General features: G+C 39.4%; 1 long non-coding RNA gene across 2 annotated transcripts in view; it reads right to left on the bottom strand.

Annotated features, from left to right (window-relative positions):
- The window catches only part of LOC116688144 (uncharacterized), a 39,665-nt gene extending 36,858 nt beyond the window's left edge, over window positions 1-2,807 (bottom strand). For both annotated transcript variants that reach the window (XR_004331720.1, XR_004331719.1), the window contains exons 1-2: window positions 2,665-2,807; window positions 1,369-1,519 (exon numbers count right to left, since the gene is read on the bottom strand). This is a non-coding gene — a long non-coding RNA (uncharacterized LOC116688144). The remainder of the gene's footprint in view (window positions 1-1,368; window positions 1,520-2,664) is intronic.
- Window positions 2,808-6,802: the final 3,995 nt, after the last annotated feature.

Raw genomic sequence — 6,802 nt, 5'->3', positions numbered from 1 at the left:
GGCATACGCCGCAATGCCTCAGAAAGAGAGAAAAGAGAGAAGGAAGGAGAAAAAAAGAAGGGAGGTCTGAAGAGACCGGAAGGGTCAAGAATGAGAGTCAGAGGTTGTGAGTGAGTAAAAGTAACTGAGCAATGGTGAAGAGACAGAGTGCAGGGGTGATGGAGAGAGATGAACACAGCAAGAAAAAGAAAAAGACAGATGGGAGATTTTCTGCTGCCCCTCAATGTGCCAACCTGTGGCTGTGCCCTGTTGTGCCCAAAGACTTCCTTTTAGGTACAGTGTCCTAGCTCCCACCAGTCAATGATCCAATCTCACCAAAGTTTTATCCCCTCTGCTTCCCCTACTTGCCATCCTCTCTTCAGTGTTTTTACAAAAAAATACTAAAAGCAAGTAGACTGCTATCATTCCTTTTACAATACCAAAAAAGACTGACCTGACCACACATTCCTGAGTGTGAGTGCACCATAAGGCAGTAGGGTCTTTAAAGAACAGGGTGGCTAGCAGTAATCTAAAGATTTGTATTGTCAAAAAATGAAAAGTGTGAAAAAGTCTAAAAACAATCATTTATTCTGGCACTGTGATAAATGCATTATTTCCTCCTGTTTGGGTAACATCAGAAAAACCTAAAGCCACAGAACCAGCTCTACCCTGACTGCATTTCTTAGCAAGCTGAGTCAAAAGTGTATAAAATAAGATAGATAGATGTATAATGTATAGATCTTCATTGTCACTGCATGCAGTACAATGAAAATCTGTTGTTGTTTTAGTGTATCTCTGCTTGTTTTCTGAGATTTTAGTTTAATTCATTCTAATCTTCCTCTTTCTTCTTTTTCTCTCCTATCACCTTAACTATGTCCTCTTATCCTCAGATAAAAACACAGTCAGCAAAGGGGCCTTTGGGAGTTTGTGGGAAAACCAGCCCTCATCTTTCATTTTCCTATCCTGGCCTCTCTCCCTCTCCTCCTCCTCCTCCTCTTCTCTCTCTCTCCCCCAGCCACTTTCTCTCCATCTTTCTCTCTCTTCCTCCCACCAACTATCTCCAGGATTATCGATTTAGCGTAGGCTGTGATTGAGTCTCACTGGGAGTAATGCAGGCCCTAAGGCGTCTTCTGAATGGCGAGCATCATGAGTTATGGACTAACTATAGTCACTCTTCCACAACACCTGAATCACAGGCGGACACAATACACAAACACACATATGCACTCACACGCACGCACACACACACGCACACACCCACATACACACAAATAATCTGATGATCATTGCTGACAACTGTATTTCAACTGACTAAAAGGTGTCATTTTATAATCTCATGTAATGTGGCTTTTGTTTACTTGCAATTTGAAAAAATAAAACTTTACTCACCATCAAAATAGGAGAAGACAGAGGGTCGGAACCATTTTAGGATAATGTCATTAGTGCCCTTTGTTGCAATTAAGGTTCCTCTTAAAGCTCAGCAGCAGTAACCAGGCTGCTCATGTGTGGCATTGGCTTGTCCATCTTCAGTGAAAATAATCTACAAGGCAAAAAACACAGTGGTGTTAAGTAATTTACAGTTTTGCAAGTACATATACTCAAAAACTGTACTGATGTACAACTTTCCAATTAACATTCATTTATACTGTAGTTCTACTCAACTGCATTTTCAAAGGAAATACTGTACTTTTTACTCTAGTAGAGTACATGTACAGTACAAATGTAACAGAGTTGCTACATTATACTACCTACATCAGGTTAAAATGTTTATCCAAAGGATACAATAAGATTTTAAAATAACATGTAGCCTACGGTTCCAGCTTAAACTGCCCAACAATATATAAAGTAGGTAATAGTACAGTACTGTAATTCCATTTAAACCAATAACATTAAAATTCTCTTCACATCAACATTTCAATCATAATAATTATCCACTACAAATATAAAATAACATCATAATATGACACTTTGAGGGGGTGCAAAATAAGTACTTTTGATTATTTAATATTTTGTATAGGCCTAGCTGAAACAATTAATCAATTAGTCGACTAACTATTTGGAAAACTATTTTTGACAATCGGTTAATCGTTTAAGCTATTTGTTAATCAAAGATGCTAAAACTTCCCTAGTTACATCTTCTCAAATGTGATTATTTGTATTTATTGCCTCAACTTGGACTTTGAGACAGTGTAATGTAGCTAATATATAATGCTAATAATATTGTTTTCTTTTTTACTGTTGTCTGACGTTCGATGGACCAAACAATTAGAAACAAAACAGATGAATCTATAATGATTCTAGCTAGCTAGCTAGCTATTTTTTTGCTGATAATACTACCGTAGCTAGCTACTTTTTGAATTCAGAACTTTGACCAACAAAAAGATATATCATCATGACGTTTTACAAAACTAAGATAAGGAACATTAAAAGATCTAAATAATCTACCTTCACATTGAAAACAGAGGCGTTTCCCCAATACAAAGTACCGTTACGAAAAGTAAGATGCACTGAATGTCAGAATGCAGTGACAGCTAACGTTAGCTAGCTACCGTTTGGTACGAGGCAGACAGTGGCAGGAAAAACAATTTTCAGCATCTCCCTTTATACAAGGCAAACGTTATGCATGTAAAACTATGGTCATATGTTCCTAACAATTTGCATCCCTGTAACAATATTATTGTTTACCTTGGATAAACAGGACTGGTTACGCGGTTCATGGTTCGGCTTGTCAGTCCCATGGACTGTTAATATTAGCTAGCTAAGTCTTCTTATTAAAGCAGTTGAAGTCAAGCTTAGCAGTTAGCTAGCTTAACGCTAGTAGTGACTGGTCGGTGTAAGAAATTCATAACTTACATCGCATTCGTTCGGATTTCTGAGGAAAAGGAGGCTGAGGGTCGAATTGAGAATTAATGAAGGTTTAATGCAACAGCAGTGATGAAGATGATAAGACAAAGACAATCAGACAAAACAAACACAATAACACTGCAGCTGACAGCGGACTGATCCACGCTCCTCCTGACGGAGTCACATGGAAGCAGTCCAGAAACTTCTTAGTTCACACTTTTTATGCGCTGCACCGGGGGGCGGTTCCTTTTCACCTGGTGCTTTCAAATCCATTCTCATTGGTCCGCTGTTGTCATGACAACATGCCGTACATCTTTGCTGTGCAATGAGAACTGACCTGCCTCTGCACCTCCGGGGGTCACCCCTTGGTAGCAGAGCAACTGCTTCTGTTGTGCAAATGTGAAACTCTGACATCAAAGTAGTCCAATCAACATTGTATTGTTTTAGCCTAGACTAAAACCCCAGGGGACAGGAGACAGAGAGGACCACCTTTTGTTTCATAGCAGGAAGCCCCTTTCCATATGTTGAATGCCAGACTTGACCTGATCAACTCTTTACAGTCAGAGAAACAGGGGGGGGGGGGGGGGGGGGAGGTGAGGAACAAATGGCCATCCTGCCTTCTTCACAGACATATGCATATTAATCCCATCCTGACTGCATCACACAGTTTACAACTTTTTATAACTCAACATCGGTTAATTTACCTCCGATGGTGAAGGAAAAAAACAGATATCATTTTCTATTTTCCTTGACCTATTGCACTCACCTCGAACCAAACCGTGTCCTCAGAGTGTGTGTGTGTGCGTGTGTTTGTGTGCGTGTGTTTGTGTGTGTGCGCTCTCTGCAATTTGGTGGACACATTTTCTTTCTTTCTAATGTTTCACAGCATATTGCATTATAACTTAATGTTCATGGGAAAAACTGGCAGTTCAGGTACACCACATATATTATTGATGATAGTTTGGGAGCCTATAATAGGTGTGCATAATTGATTAAAAGGCATTTATTTTAGCACATTGTATTTGCTGCTGATGTCAACAAATGCTAGCTTTTATCCATACATTAACCTCCTCCTCAAGCATCCTCCGTGCACCAAAAACAAGACACTCATTGTAATTCGCAAATCTTATTAGGATTGGCCCTAGAGTCGTCCTCTGCTTAGCAAATAAATAATGGTAATGATGACGATCCCTCATCTTGTCACTGGGGCTCTCCCCTGGGGGCCCAGCAGTGCAGGTGGAGGGATCCTCTCCTGGCCTAATTGGTTCGAACCCTGCAGTCTTCTCTCCAGCCTTTTCTCCATCCCTCCCTCACTCTCTCTCCCTCTCTCTCTCTCTGGGCCTCGGGACTCACTCTGTAAACTTGTCTTTTTTATGTGTGTGTCATCACCATCTTTAATTTATTCTTGCACAAGCATGAAATCACACATATAAACCAGCACTTTCTGTCTCTCTGTCCTGGTCTCCCTCTGCTAACACAGATGGATGAACAGACTGAAAACACGCGCACACACACGCACGCACACAAACGCGCACACACACACACACACACACACACACACACACACACACACACAACACACACACACATGCACTGTAGCCTACTGTGGTAACAGGCTGCCAATATCTTGCCATTGTCTTCCCCTGCTGTGTCATTTTGGCAGCGGTGCACATAAACACCTTCAATTGTTTAATGGTGTCAGACAGGAAACTGTTTCCATTCCTTTACCTGTCTGTCTAGTCCTTAACTGTAACCTCTGCCTTGCACTGAGCATATCCCACCATACCTCATTACAATTCCACTTTAAAAAAAAAAAAAAACAGAAGACAGTTTTGTAACACACACAATTGCATCAGTTTGAATGTATGAGTAATGGAGATTAATAAGCATAGAAATCAGATTAGATAATTGAATTTTGGTGCCTCTATGAAAAACGTATGGAAATAAGTGTTATTCTGTCACAGTTATTTTAAAGAATCATGTCAAGGATTTAATCTAACGCTTCAGAGGTTGTGTCAGGAAATATGAGATTTGATACACGTTCACGCTATTCCACGCACACTTACACACATCTGTGTGTCATAAAAACAGAGACAGACAAGAGGAAGAGAGTTAAAAAAAGAAATTTCTAAAAATACAACTTTGTGAAAGGCATAAAACAGGTTTTGTTGCTTTGAGGACTGTGAGAAGTGGCCTGTGGAAGAGACTTTCTGAAACATTTCTCCAAAAATCAATACCTTCTCTGCTAGGCAAAAAAGGATCTCTAATATAGTTTTATGTTATTATTTTTCTTCACACGTTGCTACATTTCTTAGCGGCTGGCAGAGGGGAAGATGGATTTTCACTTCGACTGGATGCTAAATGAGATTCTGAATATGGTGGGTCAATGAGATGATGCAGAGCCTGCACTCTTAAAAAGGGATGCGTCACTTTCTGCACATCCATAAGTGCGGTTTGACACCCTACAAAGTTGTATTGCTTTTTAACACTGTATAATGCTGTTTGAACATGTGCTGCAAATTATAAAACGTAAATTCAAAAAGATCTCCGCTATGCATGGAAAGTAACAAGCTGTGTGCCTCAAGCGGCACCCATCGGTGTGATACCTAACAACTCAGTATCACAGATTGAGGAGAGGGGGATTTTAACTGTGATTTGATCACTGCATTTAATACAAACCGTTTGACACTGATGACTATGTCTATTAAATGTCTGCATTTGATTATATGGGCAGAAAATCCCTTAAACACTCTGGGAATATGTGTTCAGATATGAATGCTAGAGACCAAATGTATTTATTTACAACCAAATGAGTTCTTTAGAACCACATGATCATAACATTAAAATGACGTGTTCCCACTTGCAAGCCTGTGATCCTGTGATCAACTGTTATCACAATAAACACACACTGGGTCCCTGTGGTGTGTGAAGTTGGTTCGGGAAGAATTTTAGCTCCATATCCGGGGCAACAGGGACCTCTGTTGGGTGAAATGATCAAGACATGTCTCAGTACAAATTGTAATTCAGTGTGGAATGTATTTCTTGCCATATGTGTTGGTTTCAATGTGGAAATTCTCCCTTTAAAAAAAAAAACTTTTTAAAAACATTTTACTATTTTTTATAGCACCTTGATGATTTTAAAAGTTACAGAAATACACAATATGCACCTGTTGCATTTGGGGATGTATTCAATTAACAATGTTGACGATACAAATGCGTTTTTTGATATCCTACATGGCCTGAAATATTACTGATTCCAAAATTGGTTGCTGAAAGTCTTTTCCAAGCAGTTAGTCAAAGCCAAAATGTTAAATCTTTAGCTGCCTAAACATTTTTCTACATACCGTAGTGATCCTAACTTGAAGAGTTTATGGACATCTTTCTTGTTTTTCTTCAATGACATATACATTTTTCAAATTGTAAAAACAGAGGTCATTTGTGACCTTGGAAACAGCAGTAGATAAATCAATCTCAACTTTAAGCTCTAGTTATGGCCGTTGCCATGGAAATGTGCATGTACTGTATATGCTATCAAACTAGCCCAAGGTTGATCATGAAGCTGACAATCTCAACTTTTAGGTCAACGTGGATGAGAAGATGAAGTGGTGTTTAGACTCATGTGCGGTTTTCAAAGCATCTGCAGTGTGTTTGCATGGCAATGGAACAAACTTAACGTGCTCTTGAGGACGATGGGATGTAACCACAAACATGGTTCTATATTATTTATATAATTTTTTACTTCCCAATGTTGTTTGTGTCCTTTGTCTGAGTTTGACTTAAAAAACTATAATATATAAATTTAAGTTTGGCTCTTGATGTGTTCTCCTCTATAAAATGATCTTGAATTGAACAGATTCATTGCCACAGCATCATGCATTGACCCCCTTCATGCCCTAGCACACACACTTGCACACACACTTGCACACACACTTGCACACACACACACACACACACACACACACACACACACACACACACA

The sequence above is a fragment of the Etheostoma spectabile genome, chromosome 4 (genome assembly GCF_008692095.1).
Source record: "Etheostoma spectabile isolate EspeVRDwgs_2016 chromosome 4, UIUC_Espe_1.0, whole genome shotgun sequence".
Lineage (NCBI taxonomy): Eukaryota > Metazoa > Chordata > Actinopteri > Perciformes > Percidae > Etheostoma > Etheostoma spectabile.
Note: the sequence above shows the minus strand (reverse complement) of the source record. Positions and strands in the feature narration are given on the sequence as shown.